The 23,310-nt window shown below is 40.3% G+C and overlaps 1 protein-coding gene across 5 annotated transcripts in view; it reads left to right on the top strand.

The window, feature by feature from the left end:
• Positions 1-23,310, top strand: part of LOC129624675 (ATP-binding cassette sub-family C member 4-like) — a 222,340-nt gene that overhangs the window by 97,737 nt on the left and 101,293 nt on the right. The gene's annotated exons all lie outside the window — the stretch shown is intronic.

The raw sequence follows: 23,310 nt of genomic DNA, 5'->3' as shown, positions 1-23,310 counted from the left end.
TCTGTCTTGGTTTAAAAGTGTGACTCTGCCTGAAGTCAGCTGCCTGGGTTCAGTCCTGGTGCTAGTTACAAATAGTAATAGTAGGTTATAGTTATATTAATATAATTCATATGTGCTGATTATTTAATTTCTTTGTGTCTGTTTTCTTATCTCTAAATGGGGATTCTATTAATACACTTTTTGACTGTGTTAGAAATAAGCTTATTGATATACTCACAACACTTAGCTCATGGTCAGTGACTAGTGAACCTTACTGATGATGAGGAAATGCTATCTGGGAACTTCCTTTCTTGTGAAATGGGAGTAATTTCACATGCCCTTCCTGTTTCACAAGACTCTTGTGAGGATTAATGCAAACTATTCAGGGAAGCATCTTGTGTAGATGTATTCAAAACATATTGTTTGGTCCAGGCAGTGAGCCAAGCATAGAATGGTTAACTACAAAGGCCCATACAGATCTCATTTTATTATGAAGCTGTAGTGAGGAAGTATTTGGAGAAGTCCATACTATTATGGCTGTGAAGTTGCTCCACTTTGTCAGTTAACGTAAAAACTATGGGCATCAAGCTGGGAGCCTTAAGTGGGACTGGATTTCTGTTATTTCAGCCTCTGGGTGCTCATGACCACAGTTAACCAGGTTTTTCATGTTCAAGACCTGTAGGCTTCTCCTAAATGCTGATTTATTTATTATTCAAGGATTTGGGATCAAGTTTAAATCTTCAAAGTCTCTAATCTTAGAGCAGTCAGCACACTGGTGCTTGTCTTCCTCCCCTTCCTCTATCTCTTAGCAGAATCTCATTCTTTCAGGAAAATAGAAGCCCAAATAAGTATTATACTGCAAAGATTATAGGCCTGCTTTGCACAAAATGCTTCAGGGCCATCAGTTATTTACTCCTTCAGTGATATATTCAGTTGAACTTTTTCCTATAGTTTATTGTCAAAGTAAAATTTACAATAGATTATTTATGGTGGACTTTATTGCTGGTTTGTGATAACATGAAGAGAAAACCACATGTATTTATACTTCGGAAGCTCTGGTTCCTAGAGCCAGACTATCTAAGCTTCCAAATTCTGTGTCTGTCAATCGAGGAAATGAAACTGTCAGACATGTAAGACATTTCCCTGGGGTTTAGTTGAGCATTGAAGGCAAATCGTGGTGCTTATGTGGGTGAAATATTTGGTGCCTAATAGTTTTGCTTTCGGAGAAGGCAATGGCACCCCACTCCAGTACTCTTGCCTGGAAAATCCCATGAACAGAGGAGCCTGGAAGGCTGCAGTCCATGAGGTTGCTAAGAGTCGGACACGGCTGAGCGATTTCACTTTCACTTTTCACTTTCATGCATTGGAGAAGGAAATAGCAACCTACTCCAGTGTTCTTGCCTGGAGAATCCCAGGGACGAGGGAGCCTGATGGGCTGCCGTCTATGGGGTCACACAGAGTCGGACACGACTGAAGTGACTTAGCAGCAGCAGCAGCAGTTTTGCCTTATAAACTAAAGGCCATTAAGAAATAATGAGTAATTAAGCCATTTTAAAACATAAGTAGACATTTAAAAACTGTTATTGGACAGGCTTCAGCAATATGTGAACCGTGAGCTTCCTGATGTTCAAGCTGGTTTTAGAAAAGGCAGAGGAACCAGAGATCAAATTGCCAACATCCGCTGGATCATGGAAAAAGCAAGAGAGTTCCAGAAAAACATCTATTTCTGCTTTATTGACTATGCCAAAGCCTTTGACTGTGTGGATCACAATAAACTGTGGAAAATTCTGAAAGAGATGGGAATACCAGACCGCCTGATCTGCCTCTTGAGAAATTTGTATGCAGGTCAGGAAGCAACAGTTAGAACTGGACATGGAACAACAGACTGGTTCCAAATAGGAAAAGGAGTACGTCAAGGCTGTATATTGTCACCCTGCTTATTTAACTTATAATCAGAGTACATCATAAGAAAAGCTGGACTGGAAGAAACACAAGCTGGAATCAAGATTGCCAGGAGAAATATCAATAATCTCAGATATGCAGATGACACCACCCTTATGGCAGAAAGTGAAGAGGAACTAAAAAGCCTCTTGATGAAGATGAAAGTCGAGAGTGAAAAAGTTGGCTTAAAGCTCAACATTCAGAAAATGAAGATCATGGCATCCGGTCCCATCACTTCATGGGAAATAGATGGGGAAATAGTGGAAACAGTGTCAGATTTTATTTTTGGGGGCTCGAAAATCACTGCAGATGGTGACAACAGCCATGAAATTAAAAGATGCTTACTCCTTGGAGGAAAGTTATGACCAACCTAGATAGCATATTCAAAAGCAGAGACATTACCTTGCCAACAAAGGTCCGTCTAGTCAAGGCTGTGGTTTTTCCTGTGGTCATGTATGGATGTGAGAGTTGGACTGTGAAGAAGGCTGAGCACCGAAGAATTGATGCTTTTGAACTGTGGTGTTGGAGAAGACTCTTGAGAGTGCCCTGGACTGCAAGGAGATCCAACCAGTCCATTCTGAAGGAGATCAGCCCTGGGATTTCTTTGGAGGGAATGATGCTAAAGCTGAAACTCCAGTACTTTGGCCACCTCATGCGAAGAGTTGACTCATTGGAAAAGACTCTGATGCTGGGAGGGATTTGGGGGCAGGAGGAGAAGGGGACGACAGAGGATGAGATGGCTGGATGGCATCACTGACTCGATGGATGTGAGTCTGAGTGAACTCCGGGAGTTGGTGATGGACAGGGAGGCCTGGTGTGCTGCGATTCATGGGGTGGCAAAGAGTCGGACATGACTGAGCAACTGATCTGATCTGATCTGATTGGGCAGGGAGTTGGGACGTAGGTAGAGATGTTAGATATTCTGGTTCTGCTGGAACAGAGCTTTGGAAGAGCTGTGCTAGCCACTTCTCTTGGCCTCAGGTTCTAACAGGTAAGAAGAGGGGGCCTTTTCACTCATCAAGCATTTACTGATCATCTACTGGTTATTAAGTTGTGGTCCCAGCATTAAGACAAACAGTCCCTGTCTTTCTTATTATTCTTTTTTCTTTTTTTGTAGTTTTCCAGGTTTATCTCAGTTTATAACATAAGATATTTCAAATAAATCCTTAATTATACTGCATCAACAAAAGTGCCCCCAATTAAAGTCATCATGTGCAAAGGTTATTGTGATGTGGCCCATTGTTAAATAGATCGTTAGAAAGTTATTTTTTTTTCCCAAATAAAGAAAATGTGTCTAAATAAGAGGGAGAAAGAGAGATTCCATTATTAAACTTGGAAACAAGGAAGTAGTGATATCAACTTGCTGGGCTGAAAAAGAATTTGCAAAAGACCATCCAAGAGCATCTGAGAGCAAGTGATTGGGAAAAATCATGTAAGGTAGTTTCCCAACACCTGACACCCACACAAGAGAGATGTCATTGTTAGTACTGTGGTGTTAGACTGTTGGACCTCTTTATTTTTATGAAGTGTTTATTTTTAACTTTTTTCTATATATATATATTTATTTATTAAAGCATTGTTGACTTACAATGTTTCAGGTGCACAGCAAGGCGATTCAGTTATACATATATATTATTTTTGAAATTATTTTCCATTAAAGGTTATTGTAAGATATTAACTATAGTTCCCTGTGCTATACAGTAAACCTCTGTTACTTTTTGCATGTCTATTTTTTTTTAATTAGACATCTAGCATTCTATTCATACTAAGTCAAACAAGTGGAATCAAAATGTCATAAATTTTTTAGTTAGGCAAGAATTGTTCAGTTTTCTAAAACACATATATTATACATATTATTTATATATATGTATATACAAGTTTTTCTGCTATGCTTGATAAGGATTTGAGAAAGAACATCAATAAAAAAAGATGAAGAAATTGGAAAACAAATAAATGAAATGGGAGTACTGAATATGAAATAGAAAGAGTGAAACAAGCTAGGTAAAATTAAAAGATAACCATATGGTCCAATTGTTTTTAAACATGGCTGCTTATTAGAAACATCTGGAGTTCTGGAGAAAAAAAAGCAATACCTGGGTATTTATATTTTTCAAAACATTCCAAGATAATTCTGATGTGCATCTGGATTTTAAAAAGTGATTACAGGTTTTTGTATTAAATAGCAGTTTTGATGATACAGATTTCTATTATTTTTCTGTTGACCAATCATGATACAATGGTGTTATGTGAGTAATGGTTACATAATCACAATAGTAAAAGATGTTTATCAAATAAACCAATAGCCAGACCCCCCCCCCCAAAAAAAGATAATTAAAATTGCAAGTCATAAAGGGAACATGATTAACTTAATAATATACAATAATCACATACAATTTGGGGGGATCAAGCAGAGTAACATGATAAGTGGAAATGCATCCATGCAACATGTTCTTATCTGCTCAGCCAGTCTCTGTCTTTTTTGGTGCATTTAATCCATTTATATTTAATGTAGTTATCCACATATGTGATCCTATTACCATTTTCTTAATTGCTTTGGGTTTATTTTGTGTAAGTCTTTTCTTTCTCTTGAATTTCCTGCCTACAGAAGTTCCTTTAGCATTTATTGTGAAGCTGGTTTGGTGGTGCTGAATTCTCTGAACTTTTGCTTGTCTGGATAGCTTTTGATTTCTCCATCAAATCTTAAAGAAGAGTCTTGCTGGGTGGAGTATTCTTGGTTTTGCTTTCTTCCCTTTCATTACTTTAAATATATCAGGCCATTTTCTTGTAGAATTTCTGTTGAGAAATCAGCTGGTAGACTAATGGGAGTTCAGATCAGCTCAGTTCAGTCGCTCAGTCGTGTCCGACTGTTCACGACCCCATGGACCTCAGAACATCAGGCCTCCCTGTCCATCACCAACTCCCAGAGCTTGCCTAAACTCATGTCTACTGAGTCAGTGATGCCATCCAACTATCTCATCCTCTGTTGTCCCCTTCTCCTCCGCCTTCAATCTTTTCCTGTATCAGGGTCTTTTCAAATGAGTCAGCTCTTTGCATCAGGTGGCCAAAATACTGGAGTTTCAGCTTCAACATCAGACCTTCCAATGAACACTCAGGACTGATCTCCTTTAGGGTGGACTGGTTGGATTTCCTTGCAGTCCAAAGGACTCTCAAGAGTCTTCTCCAACACCACAATTCAAAAGCATTAATTCTTTGGTGCTCAGCTATCTTTATTATTTTTTAATATAAATTTATTTATTTTAATTGGAGGTTAATTACTTTACAATATTGTATTGGTTTTGCCATACATCAACATGAATCTGCCACAAGTATACACGTGTTCCCCATCCTGAACCCCCCTCCCTCCTCCCTCCCCATACCATCCCTCTGGGTCGTCTCAGTGCACCAGCCCCAAGCATCCAGTATCATGCATAGAACCTGGACTGGCGATTCATTTCATATATGATATTATACATGTTTCAATGCCATTCTCTGCCGGGAGCGGGCGTGAGGATCTCCGCCCGTGGCAAAGGTCATGAGGAAGGAGGCTCGGCACACGCAAAGGCGCGATCGAGCCTCAGGAGTCCCCCTGGATATTCTCGAGCATCTACCCCCAAAACCAGAGTCTGCCTACTTTATTGCTGTGTGCTCTCACCTCTGACTTTATGGGGGCTGTCCCCCACCACCGTCTCACTTTCTCTAAAAAGAGTTAACTTACAGCTCCAGTTAATAAGTTCCTGGGCATTAGGAGTGTTTAAATCCAAACCCCTCAGATAGCTCTCTAACTCGCCTGACAAGTTTACCCGGACTCCTACAGCTATGCATACTATTGTTTACAGTCTCTCAGCCTCGAGAGGCATGGGAAACTTAAGATATTCAAATAGCTTAGAGCCTCTCAGATAGTTAGAAACTGTCCGAATAAAACTAGTAAAAGATTTCATTGATGAGCCAATGCTTGCTGCCAAGTTTCCACATCCCCTGTATTGTATCCTTGAATGTGTATTAATTAATATAGTTGGTATGTAGAAAAGATAAGTAGTAGCCTTGGTGTTAGCAACTTTAGACCCTTAAGGTAATAAATTCTTTCCTTTGTTGTAAACCCACTGCACCTCTGCCCTATAGGAATGCAACTTTATCTAACACCTTTGGAGGATGGCGCCAAACCTTAAAATAATTACTCTTAGAGAAAATAAGTCTTATGGATTGACAAACTTTTGTCAAGAGTCATAAAATGTTAATAGGCCTTCTGGCCAGAAGATGATGCAAATCACCTAAACCATTTGTATATGATAAATTTGCAGGAAAGAAACCCTGGTTTCGATAAGGATCAAAGACCGCTGACTTTGCATGATTTCACACCCCCTATTATCCTCTATGTGTAACTTATGGTATACAAGCCCCTATTGAAAATAAAGCTACAGGCCTTGCTCACTGAAGCTTGGTCTCCCCGTGTCATTCTTTCTTGTTTCTTTTTCCTCCTTTTCTCTTCTGTTCTTCCTTCATGCCAAAATAATTTGGAGTGCGGGGGTCCTCTGCAACCACTTATTTGACTGGGCTTCTAAGACCCACTCGAGAACGTGCCTAAGGTGGGGCACCTTCCACTATTCGAGAGGGCGCCTGCGGCCTCCGTGGTCAGAGCAAGTTTGGTGTTACGAACTTTATTGATTTCCTGTGTAAACCAGTTATTATTGAGCATCTAATAAATCTCTCAGCCTTTGCTATCCCTTAATCGCCAACGCCGTCATCCTGAGGGAATCCCTGGGTCCAACCGGGGCAGGACTTCGGCAATTCTCCCAAATCATCCCACCCTCTCCCTCTCCCACAGAGTCCAAAAGACTGTTCTATACATCTCTGTCTCTTTTGCTGGCTCGCATACAGGGTTATCGTTACCATCTTTCTAAATTCCATATATATGCGTTAGTATACTGTATTGGTGTTTTTCTTTCTGGCTTACTTCACTGTGTATAATAGGCTCCAGTTTCATCCACCTCATTAGAATTGATTCAAGTGTATTCTTTTTAATTGCTGAGTAATACTCCATTGTGTATATGTACCACAGCTTTCTTACCCATTCATGTGCTGATAGAAATCTAGGTTGCTTCCATGTCCTAGATATTATAAACAGTGCTGCGATGAACATTGCGGGTACACATGTCTCTTTCAGTTCTGGTTTCCTCAGTGTGTATGTCCAGCAGTGGGATTGCTGGGTCATAAGGCAGTTCTATTTCCAGTTTTTTAAGGAATCTCCACACTGTCTCCATAAGTTTCAGAATATAAAATCAACACACAGAAATCCCTTGCATTCCTATACACTAATAATGAGAAAATAGAAAGAGAAATTAAGGAAACAATTTCATTCACCATTGCAACGAAAATAATAAAATACTGAGGAATATATCTACCTAAAGAAACTAAAGACCTATATATACTACTACTAAGTCGCTTCAGTCGTGTCTGACTCTGTGTGACCCCATCGACTGCAGCCTACCAGGCTTCTCTGTCCATGGGATTCTCCAGGCAAGAACACTGGAGTGGGTTGCCATTTCCTTCTCCAATGCATGAAAGTGGAAAGTGAAAGTGAAGTTGCTCAGTCATGTCCGACTCTTAGCAACCCCATGGACTGCAGCCTACCAGGCTCCTCCATCCATGGGATTTTCCAGGCAAGAGTACTGGAGTAGGGTGCCATTGCCTTCTCCAGACCTATATATAGAAAACTATAAAACACTGGTGAAAGAAATCAAAGAGGACACTAATAGATGGAGAGATATACCATGTTCATGGATCGGAAGAATCAATATAGTGAAAATGAGTATACTACCCAAAGCAATTTATAGATTCAATGCAATCCCTATCAAGCTACCAATGGTATTTTTCAGCTTTCTTTATAGTCCAACTCTCACATCCATATATGACTACTGAAAAAAAAAAAAACCATAGACTTTGACTAGACAGAACTTTTGTAGGCAAAGTAATGTCTCTGCTTTTTAATATGCTGTCTAGATTGGTCATAGCTTTTCTTCCATGGAGCGGGTGTCTTTTAATTTCATGGCTGTTGTCACCATCTGCAGTGATTTTGGAGCCCAGAAAAATAAAGTCTGACACTGTTTCTACTGTTTCCCCATCTATTTCCCATGAAGTGATGGGACCGGATGCCATGATCTTCATTTTCTGAATGTTGAGCTTTAAGCCAACCTTTTCACTCTCCTCTCTCACTTTCATCAAGAGGCTCTTTAGTTCTTCACTTTCTGCCATAAGGGTGGGGGTCATCTGCATTTCTGAGGTCATTGATATGTCTCCCGGCAATCTTGATTCCAGCCTGTGCTGCATCCAGCCCAGGGTTTCTCATGTAAATGAGAACTTTGCATATAAATTAAATAAGTAGGGTGACAATATACAGCCTTGACGTACTCCTTTTCAATTTGGAACCAGTCTGTTGTTCCATGTCCAGTTCTAACTGTTGCTTCCTGACCTGCATACAGATTTCTCAAGAGGCAGGTCAGGTGGTCTGGTATTCCCATCTCTTTCAGAATTTTCCACAGTTTATTGTGATCCACACCGTAAAAAGCTTTGGCATAGTCAATAAAGCAGAAATAGATGTATTTCTGGAACTCTCATGCTTTTTCAGTGATCCAGCGAATGTTGGCAATTCTCTGGTTCCTCTACCTTTTGTAAAACCAGCTTGAACATCTGGCAGTTCACAGTTTATGTATTGTTGAAGCCTGGCTTGGAGAATTTTGAGCATTATTTTACTAGCATGTGAGATGAGTGCAGTTGTGCGATAGTCTGAGCATTCTTTGGCATTACCTTTCTTTGGGATTGGAATGAAAACTGACCTTTTCCAGCCCTGTGGCCGCTGCTGAGCTTTCCAAATTTGCTGGCATATTGAGTGCAGCACTTTCATAGCATCATCTTTTAGTGTTTGAAATAGCTCGACTGGAGTTCCATCACCTCCACTAGCTTTATTCATATGCTTGCTATGGCCCCGTTGACCACATTCCAGGATGTCTGGCTCTAGGTGAATGATCACACCATTGTGATTATCTGGGTCATAAAGATCTTTTTTGTACAGTTCTGTGTATTCTTGCCACCTCTTCTTAATGTCTTCTGATGGGAGTTCACTTATAAGTAATTTGTCATTTTTTTGCCTTATTGTTTTTAATATTTTATTTTTGTCTTTAATTTTTGTCAGTTTGTTTATTCTGTGTCTCAGTGTGTTCCTCCTTGGGTTTATCCCACCTGGGACTCTGTGTGCTTCCCAGATTTGGTTGACTATTTCATTTTTCATCTTAGAGGAGTTTTCAGCTATTATCTCTTCAAATATTATTTTCAGGTCCTTTCTCTCTCTTGTCTCATTCTGGAACCCCTATATTGTGAATGTTGGTGTGTTTAATGTTGTCTCAGAGGTCTCTTAGGCTGGCTTCATTTCTTTTCATTCTTTTTCTATATTCTGTTCTGTGGCAGTGATTTCCACCATTCTGTCCTCTAGGTCATTTATCTGTTCTTCTGTCTCAGTTATTCTGCTATAGATTCCTTCTCTTATATTATTCATCTCTGTTTGTTTCTTCTTTAGTTTTTTAGGTCTTTGGTAAACATTTCTTGCATCTTTTAAATCTTTGCCTCCATTCTTTTCCTGAGATCCTGAATCATCTTCTGTATCATTATTCTGAATTCTTTTTCTGGAAGGTTTCCTATCTCCACTTCATTTAGTTGTTTTTCTGGGGTTTGATCTTGTCCCTTCATTTGGGACATAACTTTCTACATTTTCATGCTGATTGACTTTCTATAATGTGGTTTTTGTTTTAGCCACTGTGGAACTGTAATTATTTTTGCTTCTTCTGTCTGCCCTCTGATGGATGAGGCTAAGAGACTTGTGTAAGCTTCCTGATGGGAGGGATTGGTGGTGGGAAAAACTAGGTCTTGTTCTGGTTGGCAGGACCTTGCTTAGTAAAGCTTTAATCCAATTATCTGCTGATGGGTGGGGTTGTGCACCCTCCTTGTTAGTTGTTTGGTCAGAAGCGACCCAATCCTTGGGTCTTTGGTAGGGTTAATGGCCACTTCCAAGAGGGCTTATGCCAAGGGAGACCTTTCCAGGCTGCTGCTGCCAGTGCCCCGTCCCTGTGGTAAGCCCCTGCTGACTCACATCTCCTCAGGAAACGACCCAACAGTAGCAGGTAGTTTTGGTTCAGTCTCCTGTGGGATCACTACTCCTTTCCTCTGGATCTTTGTGTGCACAAAGGTTAGCTTGTGTCCTTCAAGACTGAAGTCTTTGGTTCTCCTAGTCCTGTGGATATAATAAAGTCCTGCTGGTCTTCAAGGTCAGATTCCCTGGGAATTACCAGTCCCTTTGTTGGATTCCCAGGCTGGAAAGCCTGATGTGGGGTTCAGAACCTTTACACAGTGGGAAACTTCTTTGGTATTATTGTTCTCCAATTTGTGGGTCACCCACCCAACTGGTATGGGATTTGATTTTATTGTGATTGCGCCCCTCCTACCATCTTGGTGCAGCTTCTTCTTTGTCTTTGGACATGGGGTATCTTTTTTTGGTGGGTTCCAGCATCCCCCTGTCAATCAGAGTTCAACAGCTAGTGGTAATTTTGGTGCTCTTGCAGGAGATGAGTGCACACCCTTCTACTCTGCCATCTTGACTGAAACTCTGTCAGTCCCTGTCTATCAAGGCATTTACACATGTTAATAATTTTTAAAAAATTGCTGACAGTGGGTTGTTTGTTTAAATTAAATGGTGTCAATATTCTGTGATTCCATATAGAAAAGATACAGATTCACATTTTAATACAGCTGTCAATTGGAGATCTCAATTCATAGATATGCACCACATACACACTGACAAGCATAGCCCTATGCTGCAGATCTTTTTCATAGTATGTTATGTAAAGGTTGCCCTCAGCTTCAGAAAATTTTACAAAAACTGTTCTCCTGGAACTTTAAGATGAATTGTTTTCAAAATGAAATCACATCAGTGGGAGTCAGAGGAATTTAGGAAATAAAGTAAGTGATTCTTTATTTAAGATCATCATCTCTAAGCTTACAGCAAATGCATTCCAATTTCTAAACAGACTCTTAGCGATACTGAAATGTTCTCCTGACCTATCAGAGACTGTCTAGATGCTAGAGGTCATCTCTGAAAATGTGTTAGGAAAAGAAGAGGGAAGCCAGCACTTCTAATGTTGCTTTTTACAAATATCTACACACACTTCTCTTCAGGCTTTGTAGAAGTGTGTTACAATGCTTTGACAGTAGGTGAAATGTAAGCAATGATGTTTTCTCCATAAGTAATGAAATCAATTATGATCTGTTGAATGTTCTTTTCATTCTTGGTAACCAGGATTAATCTGTTAGAAATTTCCCTCTTATTTAGGGAAAACTCTAGTATCTAGAATAAAGATGATAATGTCCAAAGTACACTTTGAGTGGAAGTTTATTAAAATAATGTAGTTATGTGGAAAGCTATTATGAAATCAAGTTCTCTGTTCTGGAAATATTTTCTTTTCATTTCTTTTTGGAATTTGCATTTTCATAGATTGTATCATATGGGGAACTAGTTCAACCTCTTGAACACCTGGAAAGTCTATTTTAGACTTGTTACATGTATAGGAATCTTTATCCAGGCATTATTCCAAATACAGTCATGCTACTCATGATGGGAAAGTCCTGCCTTTGGGTCTACTGTTGGGAGAAAGTAGTGCTACCGAGTGGCATATTGTTACTATATCAGTAGAAGGAGAAGAGGGCAAGAGAGGATGAGACGGTTGGATGGCAACACTGATTCAATGGACATGAACTTGGGAAAACCCCGAGAGATGGTAAGGAACAGGGAAGGCTGGCATGCTGCAGTCCATGGGGTCATGAAGAATCAGATATGACTTGGCAACAGAATAACCAGAGTGTCTGCCCTGGGTGATTTTCAGTTGAAGTCCCTAATTTTGGGTTCAGTCAATAATTAGCGATTTCTCTTTGAACTTCAAGTGGATGTTTCTAGAAGTGTTCTTTTGGTTCAGTGACAGATCTTATCTTCACTCTGATTGGGGCATGTAATGAAAATGTATACTTTTTGAGCATGTGGTAAGGAAAACAAGGTATTCATTTCTTTCTTTTCTACACAAAGATGTTTGAACAGATACCAGAGTACATCTGGATTTGTCCTTATATGTGTTTTCTCGCAATAAAAAATTCCATAGATTTAGCTTTGAGAAGTTCTTAGGATCATAGATTAATCTTCTTATTACCTTTAAATATTTAGAAAGAAATTAAGGAGGAAGAGACATAGAGAACAGACCTATGGACATGGAGGGAGGGGAGCAGGGAGAAGGGGGGATGTATGGAGAGCATAACATGGAAATTTACAATACCATATGTAAAATAGATAGCCAATGGAAATTTGCTGTATGACTCAGGGAACTCAAACTGGTGCTCTGCGACAGGCTGAAGAGTGGGATGGGAAGGCAGATGGGATGGAGGTTTGGGAGGGAGGGGACTTGGGTATACCTGTGACTGATTCTGGGCGGCTGCGACGGCACACAGAGCACGGCTGAGAGGAGCTACCTGGCGTCCGAGGTCAGGGGAGGCAGCCCAGAGGAGCTACGAAGCGTCCAAGGTCAAGGGCAGCGGCCAAGAGTGCCAGGCTGTGACAGCGCAGGAGCAGTCCAGAGGAGCTACCCCCGCCTGAGGCCAGAGGCGGCAGCTGGGAGGAGCAGCCCCACGTCAAAGGAGCGGTGGCTGCGTGGGCACAGGAGGGCCTAGAGGAACTATTCAAGTTCAAGGTCAGGAGCGGTGGCAGTGAGGAGATACCCCTCGTCCAAGGTAAGGAGCAGTGGCTGAGCTTTGCTGGAGCAGCCTTGATAACCCACGTCCAAGGTGAGAGAAACCCAAGTAAGATGGTAGGTGTTGCAAAAGGGCATCAGAGGGCAGACACACTGAAACCATAATCACAAAACACTAGTCAATCTAATCACACTAGGACCACAGCCTTGTCTACTTCAATGAAACTAAGCCATGCCCCTGGGGCCACCCAAGAAGGGCGGGCATGGTGGAGAGGTCTGACATAATGTGGTCCACTGGAGAAGGGAATGGCAAACCACTTCAGTATTCTTGCCTTGAGAACCCCATGAACAGTATGAAAAGGCAAAATGATAGGATACTGAAAGAGGAACTCTGCAGGTCAGTAGGTGCCCAATATGCTACTGGAGATCAGTGGAGAAATAACTCCAGAAAGAATGAAGGGATGGAGCCAAAGCAAAAAGAATACCCAGTTGTGGATGTGACTGGTGATAGAAGCAAGGTCCAATGCTGTAAAGAGCAATATTGCATAGGAACCTGGAATGTCAGGTCCATGAATCAAGGCAAATTGGAAGTGGTCAAACAGGAGATGGCAAGAGTGAACGTCGACATTCTAGGAATCAGCGAGCTAAAATGGACTGGAATGGGTGAATTTAACTCAGATGACCATTATATCTACTACTGCGGGCAGAAATCCCTTAGAAGAAATGGAGTAGCCATCATGGTCAACAAAAGAGTCTGAAATGCAGTACTTGGATGCAATCTCAAAAACGACAGAATGATCTTTGTTCATTTCTGATGCAAACCATTCAATATCACAGCAATCCAAGCCTATGCCCCAACCAGTAATGCTGAAGAAGCTGAAGTTGAATGGTGGTATGAAGACTTCTAAGACCTTTTAGAACTAACACCCAAAAAAGATGTTCTTTTCATTATAGAGGAATAAAATGGAAAACTAGGAAGTCAAGAAACACCTGGAGTAACAGGCAAATTTGGCCTTGGATACAGAATGAAGCAGGGCAAAGACTAATAGAGTTTTGCCAAGAAAATACACTGGTCATAGCAAACACCCTCTTCCAAGAACACAAGAGAAGACTCTACACATGGACATCACCAGATGGTCAACACCTAAATCAGATTGATTATATTCTTTGCAGCCAAAGATGGAGAAGCTCTATACAGTCAGCAAGCACAAGACCAGGAGCTGACTGTGGCTCAGATCATGAACTCCTTATTGCCAAATTCAAACTGAAATTGAAGAAAGTAGGGAAAACGATTAGACCATTCAGGTATGACCTAAATCAAATCCCTTATGATTATACAGTGGAAGTGAGAAATAGATTTAAGGGCCTAGATCTGATAGATAGAGTGCCTGATGAACTATGGATGGAGGTTTGTGACATTGTACAGGAGACAGGGATCAAGACCATCCCCATGGAAAAGAAATGCAAAAAAGCAAAATGGCTGCCTGGGGAAGCCTTACAAATAGTTGTGAAAAGAAGAGAAGTGAAAAGCAAAGGAGGAAAGGAAAGATATAAGCATCTGAACGCAGAGTTCCAAAGAATAGCAAGGAGAGATAAGAAAGCCTTCCTCAGCAATCAATGCAAAGAAATAGAGGAAAACAACAGAATGAGAAAGACTAGAGATCTCTTCAAGAAAATTAGAAATACCAAGGGAATATTTCGTGCAAAGATGGTCTCAATAAAGCGCAGGAATGGTATGGACCTAACAGAAGCAGAAGATATTAAGAAGATGTGGCAAGAATACAAAGAACTGTCCAAAAAAGATCTTCACGACACAGATAATCACGATGGTGTGATCACTTACCTAGAGCCAGACATCCTGGAATGTAAAGTCAAGTGGGCCTTAGAAAGCATCACTACGAACAAAGCTAGTGGAGGTGATGGAATTCCAGTTGAGCTATTTCAAATCCTGAAAGATGATGCTGTGAAAGTGCTGCACTCAATATGCCAGCAAATTTGGAAAACTCAGCAGTGGCCACAGGACTCAAAAAGGTCAGTTTTCATTCCAATCCCAAAGAAAGGCAATGCCAAAGAATGCTCAAACTACCACACATTGCACTCATCTCACACTCTAGCAATGTAATGCTCAAAATTCTCTAAGCTAGGCTTCAGCACCATGTGAACCGTGAACTTCCAGATGTTCAAGCTGGTTTTAGAAAAGGCAGAGGAACCAGAGATCAAATTGCCAACATCCGCTGGATCATCGAGAAAGCAAGTGAGTTCCAGAAAAGCATCGATTTCTGCTTTATTGACTATGCCAAAGCCTTTGACTGTGTGGATCACACTAAACTGTGGAAAATTCTGAAAGAGATGGGAATACCAGACCACCTGACCTGCCTCTTGAGAAACCTGTATGCAGGTCAGGAAGCAACAGTTAGAACTGGACATGGAACAAGAGACTGGTTCCAAATAGGAAAAGGAGTACGTCAAGGCTGTATATTGTCACCCTGCTTATTTAACTTATAATCAGAGTACATCATGAGAAATGCTGGACTGGAAGAAGCACAAGCTTCTTCAAGATTGCCAGGAGAAACATCAATAACCTCAGATATGCAGAAGACACCACCCTTATGGCAGAAAGTGAAGAGGAACTAAAAAGCCTCTTGATGAAAGTGAAAGAGGAGAGTGAAAAAGTTGGCTTAAAGCTCAACATTCAGAAAACGAAGATCATGGCATCTGGTCCCGTCACTTCATGGGAAATAGATGGGGAAACAGTGTCAGACTTTATTTTTTTGGGCTCCAAAATCACTACAGATTGTGACGGTAGCCATGAAATTAAAAGACGCTTACTCATTGGAAGGAAAGTTATGGCCAACCTAGATAGCATATTCAAAAGTAGAGACATTACCTTGCCAACAAAGGTCCGTCTAGTCAAGGCTATGGTTTTTTCTGTGGTCATGTATGGATGTGAGAGTTGGACTGTGAAGAAAGCTGAGCCCCAAAGAATTGATGCTTTTGAATTGTGGTGTTGGAGAAGACTCTTGAGAATCCCTTGGATTGCAAGGAGATCCAACCAGTCCATTCTGAAGGAGATCAGTGCTGGGATTTCTTTGGAGGGAATGATGCTGAAGCTGAAACTCCAGTACTTTGGCCCCCTCATGCGAAGTGTTGACTCATTGGTAAAAACTCTGATGCTGGGAGGGATTGGGGGCAGGAGGAGAAGGGGAAGCCAGAGGATGAGATGGCTGGATGGCATCACTGACTCGATGGACGTGAGTCTGAGTGAACTCTGGAGTTGGTGATGGACAGGGAGGCCTGGTGTGCTGCGATTCATGGGGTCGCAGAGTCAGACTCGACTGAGCAACTGATCTGAACTGAACTGATGACTGATTCTTGTTAATGTATGACAGAAAACCACAAAATTCTGTAAAGCAATTATCCTTCAATAAAAAATTTAGAAAAAGAAATTAAGAAGGAAATTTCTTTCTTTCTTATATGTAGCCATTATTTTTAGAATTTTTTTTTTTTCTTCTGTTGGTGTCAGCATGCCTGGGCTCATAAAATTTCCTTCCCTTGGGAGAACTATAAATTTATTAGTCTTTATTTTTGGATAATAAAATGATCCTATGAATAACATTTTAAAATTATGCCTCATCCTAGTATAAATCTTTCCTATATTCTCCTTTTTATTTAGCATAAAAGTGAAAAGATTATCGACTATGGCTTAATCCATTCCACCAATGGGTGATAGAGTAGGCAGAAATATTTATTATTGGTATCAACTTTTAAATGTTAGTCTTGGCATAGCTCTATCAATGGAAGAAAAATAAATGCTGATTTTAAGATGATGAATAATTTGTATTATTAGAAAATTGTTCTTCCTTGATTCAAAATTAAATAGATATTTATTGACAGAAATATCCAGGGAAATAAAAGGTGACACCTGTGTAATCCAGCTAATCATAGATTTATCAGATAAGCTACAATCAGATGAGCTCTTGTTTATTAATCAATTGTTAAATCTTTATACAAGGTGAGTAGATTTCACTCCTACATTGCTGCTGCTGCTGCTAAGTTGCTTCAGTCGTGTCCGACTCTGTACGACCCCATAGATGGCAGCCCACCAGACTCCACTGTCCCTGGGATTCTCCAGGCAAGAACACTGGAGTGGGTTGCCATTTCCTTCTCCAATGCATGAAAGTGAAAAATGAAAGTGAAGTCGCTCAGTCATGTCTGACTCTTAGCGACCCCAAGGACCGCAGCCCACCAGGCTCCTCAGTCCATGGGATTTTCCAGGCAAGAGTACTGGAGTGGGGTGCCATTGCCTTCTCCACACTCCTACATTAGGAAGTTCTAAAATTTGAATGAAGAAAGTTTAATTTCACTCGGTGCCAAATGCTCTAACCACTCACATCTTTCACAAAGGAGACAGTATAGGAGTTTCATACCTAATTGAGCTAGCCTTCAAGCTAGCCATCATCTCTTGGTTCCTGTTATATCCAAGTTGCTAAATTTTTTTAAGGTGAGGTTGAGGTTTGTAATATTAGGTAAAACAGTGAATAGCTTATATATTTTAGATAAACATTAAGTATTAAAAAATATATATAGCTTTATTTTCTCTCCCCTTAGTTCTTATATCCATTTTTTGTTGTTGTTGTTGTTTGATATAAGATAGACAACTTTGGTTGTCACCAGTAAGCAGTTTTAAACTATTAATGGACAGGGAGTTGGGATGTAGGTGGAGATGTTGTGATGTTTCAGTTCTGCTGGAACAGAGCTGCAGAATAACTTTGCCAGTCACTTCACTGGCACAGTCAAGATATTGATTGAAGCACAGTTATCTTAAGCAGCACTATGTGGGATAGCTGTGTGTGTGTGTGTGTGTAGACCTCTTTTGTGTTAGATCATCACACAAGTATAAGCTCCATATTATTAGATTCCATTAAAGAGATGTGAAATTTAAAGTTTGAAAATTGCCCAACAAAAAGATTGATCATTGACTTTACCCAGAGTAAACGGAATGGATTTCTTTTATTTTTCAATAGTGGTTTTGAACCACTGTGTAATTTGAGATCTGTGGTGCCCTGTGCTCAGAAAAATAGACTTTGGTGTGAGCTCTTCTGAATGTGAATCCCAGCCCAGATGCTGACAGACAGCCTTTGTCAAGCAATTTAACCTCTATCTCCCTCAACTCTCTGTACAGTAGGGATGAAAGTACAATAATAATCTGAAACATTTTTGTGTGTGTGAAAATCAAGAGAATTAATGTATGTAAAGCATTTAAAGCAATGTCTGGCAAATAGCTGACTTAACTTGTTTTTTGGACTAAGTGACCTGATGAAATTTTAGAGATTTTAAAATCTCTCTTTTTCCTACAAAACTGAATGAATATGATAACTTGATAAAAAGGTTGAGAGTGGGGAAGGATATGTGTGTTTTCCCAGATGCAAGAGAAAAACAGATAAGTGAGTAAGACTAACAAGTCACAAAACAAAATCTGCAGATTGCTTTCACTTTGCTTGTTTTTGTTTTTGTCAGGGCTTGACTTCATTCCTGAGCTCGTTTTATTTTTTTAAATTTATTTATTTTAATTAGGGGCTAATTACTTTACAATATTGTATTGGTTTTGCCATACATCAACATGAATCCGCCATGAGTATACACGTGTTCCGAATCCTGAAACCCCCTCCCACCTCCCTCCCGATACCATCCCTCTGGGTCATCCCAGTGCACCAGCCCCAAGCATTCTGTATCCTGCATCAAAACTGGACTGGCGATTTGTTTCTTATATGATATTATACATGTTTCAATGCCATTCTCCCAAATCATCCCACCCTCTCCCTCTCCCACAGAGTCCAAAAGACTGTTCTATACATCTGTGTCTCTTTTGCTGGCTCGCATACAGGGTTATCGTTACCATCTTTCTAAATTCCATATATATGCATTAGTATACTGTATTGGTGTTTTTCTTTCTGGATTACTTCACTCTGTATAATCGGCTCCAGTTTCATCCATCTCATTAGAACTGATTCAAATGTATTCTTTTTAATGGCTGAGTAATACTCCATGTATGGATGTGAGAGTTGGACTGTGAAGAAGGCTGAGCACCGAAGAATTGATGCTTTTGAACTGTGGTGTTGGAGAAGACTCTTGAGAGTCCCTTGGACTGCAAGGAGATCCAACCAGTCCATTCTGAAGGAGATCAGCCCTGGGATTTCTTTGGAAGGAATGATGCTGAAGCTGAAACTCCAGTACTTTGGCCACCTCATGCGAAGAGTTGACTCATTGGAAAAGACTCTGATGCTGGGAGGGATTGGGGGCAGGAGGAGAAGGGGAAGACAGAGGATGAGATGGCTGGGTGGCATCAATGATTCGATGGACGTGAGTCTGAGTGAACTCCGGGAGTTGGTGATGGACAGAGAGGCCTGGCGTGCTGCGATTCATGGGGTCGCAAAGAGTCGGACACGACTGAGCGACTGATCTGATCTGAATACTCCATTGTGTATATGTACCACAGCTTTCTTATCCATTCATCTGCTGATGGACATCTAGGTTGCTTCCATGTCCTGGCTATTATAAACAGTGCTGCTATGAACATTGGGGTACACGTGTCTCTTTCAATTCTGGTTTCCTTGGTGTGTATGCCCAGCAGGGGGATTGCTGGGTTGTATGGCAGTTCTAGTTCCAGTTTTTTAAGGCATCTCCACACTGTTCTCCACAGTGGCTGTACTAGTTTGCATTCCCACCAACAGTGTAAAAGGGTTCCCTTTTCTTCACATCCTCTTAAGCATTTATTGCTTGTAGAGTTTTGGATCTCAGCCATTCTGACTGGCATGAAATGGTACCTCATAGTGGTTTTGATTTGCATTTCTCTGATAATGAGTGATGTTGAGCATCTTTTCATGTGTTTGTTAGTCATCTGTATGTCTTCTTTGGAGAAATGTCTATTTAGTTCTTTGGCCCATTTTTTGATTGGGTCGTTTGTTTTTCTGGAATTGAGCTGCAGGAGTTGCTTGTATATTTTTGAGATTAGTTGTTTGTCAGTTGCTTCATTTGCTATTATTTTCTCCCATTCTGAAGGCTGTCTTTTCACCTTGCTTATAGTTTCTTTTGTTGTGCAGAAGCTTTTAATTTTAATTTTATCCCATTTGTTTATTTTTGCTTTTATTTCCAATATTCTGGGAGGTGGGTCATAGAGGATCCTGCTGTGATGTATGTCGGAGAGTGTTTTGCCTATGTTCTCCTCTAAGAGTTTTATAGTTTCTGGTCTTATGTTTAGATCTTTAATCCATTTTGAGTTTATTTTTGTGTATGGTGTTAGAAAGTGTTCCAGTTTCATTCTTTTACAAGTGGTTGACCAGTTTTCCCAGCACCACTTGTTAAAGAGATTGTCTTTTCGCCATTGTATATTTTTGCCTCCTTTGTCAAAGATAATGTGTCCATAGGTGCGTGGGTTTATCTCTGGGCTTTCTATTTTGTTCCATTGGTCTATATGTGTGTCTTTGTGCCAGTACCATACTGTCTTGATGACTGTGGCTTTGTAGTAGAACCTGAAGTCAGGCAGGTTGATTCCTCCAGTTCCATTCTTCATTCTCAAGATTGCTTTGGCTATTCGAAGTTTTTTGTATTTCCATACAAATTGTGAAATTATTTGTTCTAGCTCTGTCAAAAATACCGTTGGTAGCTTGATAGGGATTGCACTGAATCCAAAAATTGCTTTGGGTAGTGTACTCATTTTCACTATATTGATTCTTCTGATCCATGAACATGGTATATTTCTCCATCTATTAGTGTCCTCTTTGATTTCTTTCACTGGTGTTTTATAGTTTTCTATATATAGGTCTTTAGTTTCTTTAGGTAGATATAGTCCTAAGTATTTTATTCTTTTCATTGTGATGGTGAATGGGATTGTTTCCTTAATTTCTCTTTCTATTTTCTCATCATTAGTGTATAGGAATGCAAGGGATTTCTGTGTGTTGGTTTTGTATCCTACAACTTTACTATATTCATTGCTTAGCTCTAGTAATTTTCTGTTGAAGTCTTTAGGGCTTTCTAAGTACAGGATCATGTCATGTACAAACTCAGTGAGAATTTTATTTCTTCTTTTCCAATTTGGATTCCTTTTATTTCTTTTTCTGCTCTGATTGCTGTGGCCAAAACTTCCAAAACTATGTTGAATTGTAGTGGTGAAAGTGGGCACCCTTGTCTTGTTCCTGACTTTAGGGGAAATGCTTTCAATTTTCCACCGTTGAGGATAATGTTTGCTGTGGGTTTGTCATACATAACTTTTATTATGTTGAGGTATTTTCCTTCTATTCCTGCTTTCTGTAGAGTTTTTATCATAAATGGATGTTGAATTTTGTCAAAGGCTTCCTCTGCATCTATTGAGATAATCATATGGCTTTTATTTTTCAATTTGTTGATGTGGTGTATTACATTGATTGATTTGTGGATATTGATGAATCTTTGCATCCCTGGGATAAAGCCCACTTGGTCATGGTGTATGATCTTTTTAATGTGTTGTTGGATTCTGATTGCTAGAATTTTGTTAAGGATTTTTTCATCTGTGTTCATCGGTGATATTGGCCTATAGTTTTCTTTTTTTGTGGAATCTTTGTCAGGTTTTGGTATTAGGGTGATCATGGCCTCATAGAATGAGTTTGGAAGTTTACCTTCCTCTGCAATTTTCTGGAAGAGTTTGAGCAGGATAGGTGTTAGCTCTTCTCTAATTTTTTGGTAGAATTCAGCTGTGAAGCCGTCTGGACCTGGGCTTTTGTTTGCTGGAAGATTTCTGATTACAGTTTCAATTTCTGTGCTTGTGATGGGTCTGTTAAGATTTTCTATTTCTTCCTGGTCGAGTTTCGGAAAGTTGTACTTTTCTAAGAATTTGTCCATTCCGTCTACGTTGTCCATCTGAGCTCGTTTTAATTTGGTTTCACAGGGAGAGCTTAATTTTGCATATAAACACCGAGCATCTGGTTTATTTTTGTTTGAATATGATATGGCAAAGTTTATTACAGAAATCTATTGTATAATTAAGGAAAGAGAGTGGGAAATTTTATAAAGTTGGTTCTGTTTAAATGGAACATTGTAGTTATTCCAGGGAAGTGGATGTAGTTATTAGTAGTGGGCACTTAACTATTTTTTAGAAAATTCTTTACCTGGTAAAAATGGAGAGCTTCTATGTATTCACCTTTTTCAAATATCATGGAAAATGCCAAATTTCACAAGTGAAAGTTGAAGTTGACCTAAGGTAAACGCTGGGCTGGATGAAGCTCAAGCTGGAATCAAGATTGCCAAGAGAAATATAAATAACCTCAGATATGCTGATGATACCACCCTTATGGCAGAAAGTGAAGAAGAACTAAAGTTCCTCTTGATGAAAGTAAAAGAGGAGAATGAAAAAGTTGGCTTAAAGCTCAACATTCAGAAAACTAAGATCATGGCATCTGGTCCCATCACTTCATGGTAAATAGATGGCGAGACAGTGGAAACAGTGTCAGACTTTATCTTTTTGGGATCCAAAATCACTGCAGATGGTGACCACAGCCAGGAAATTAAAAGATGCTTCCTCCTTGGAGGGAAAGTTATGACCAACCTAGAAAGCATAGTAAAAAGCAGAGACATTACTTTGCCAACAAAGGTCCGTCTAGTGAAGGCTATGGTTTCTCCAGTGGTCATGTATGGATGTGAGAGTTGGACTATAAAGAAAGCTGAGCACCGAAGAACTGATGCTTTTTAACTGTGGTATTGGAGAAGACTCTTGAGAATCCCTTGGACTCCAAGAGATCCAACCAGTACATCCTAAAGAAGATTATTCCTGGGTGTTCTTTGGAAGGTCTGATGTTGGAGCTGAAACTACAATACTTTGGCCACCTGATGCAAAGAGCTGACTCATTTGAAAAGACCGTGATGCAGGGAAAGATTGAAGGCAGGAGGAGAAGAGGACGACAGAGGATGAGATGGCTGGATGGCATCACCAACTCAATGGATATGAGTTTGGGTAGGCTCTGCAAGTTGGTCTTGGACAGGGAGGCCTGATGAGCTGCACCTCCCGGGGTTGCAAAGAGTTGGACATGACTGAGCAACTGAACTGAACTGAACTAAATTTTAGATTTTCAAGCCTTCAAATGTTATTTACAGAATGTTTTTAGAACATTTAGTGCTTGTTCACTCCAGCTAATTTCAGGCAGCTCTTCTACATTTCTATTAGATGGGCATTCTCATACTTAGGAACTTCTCCTTTGGTAAAATATGGTTAAAACAGCCTGGGACAAAAATAGGATTCTTGGTTAGTTCTTATCAGATCAGATCAAATCAGTCGCTCAGTCGTGTCCAACTCTTTGCGACCCCATGAATCGCAGCATGCCAGGCCTCCCTGTCCATCACCAACTCCCGGAGTTCACTCAGACTCACGTCCATCGAATCATTGATGCCATCCAGCCATCTCATCCTCTGTCGTCCCCTTCTCTTCCTGCCCCCAATCCCTCCCAGCATCAGAGTCTTTTCCAATGAGTCAACTCTTCGCATGAGGTGGCCAAAGTACTGGAGTTTCAGCTTCAGCATCATTCCTTCCAAAGAAATCCGAGGGCTGATCTCCTTCAGAATGGACTGGTTGGATCTCCTTGCAGTCCAA

The sequence above is a fragment of the Bubalus kerabau genome, chromosome 12, assembly GCF_029407905.1.
Source record: "Bubalus kerabau isolate K-KA32 ecotype Philippines breed swamp buffalo chromosome 12, PCC_UOA_SB_1v2, whole genome shotgun sequence".
NCBI classification, from domain to species: Eukaryota; Metazoa; Chordata; class Mammalia; order Artiodactyla; family Bovidae; genus Bubalus; species Bubalus kerabau.
The sequence above is the reverse complement of the archived record's forward strand: the minus strand, read 5'-3'. Positions and strand labels throughout refer to the sequence as shown.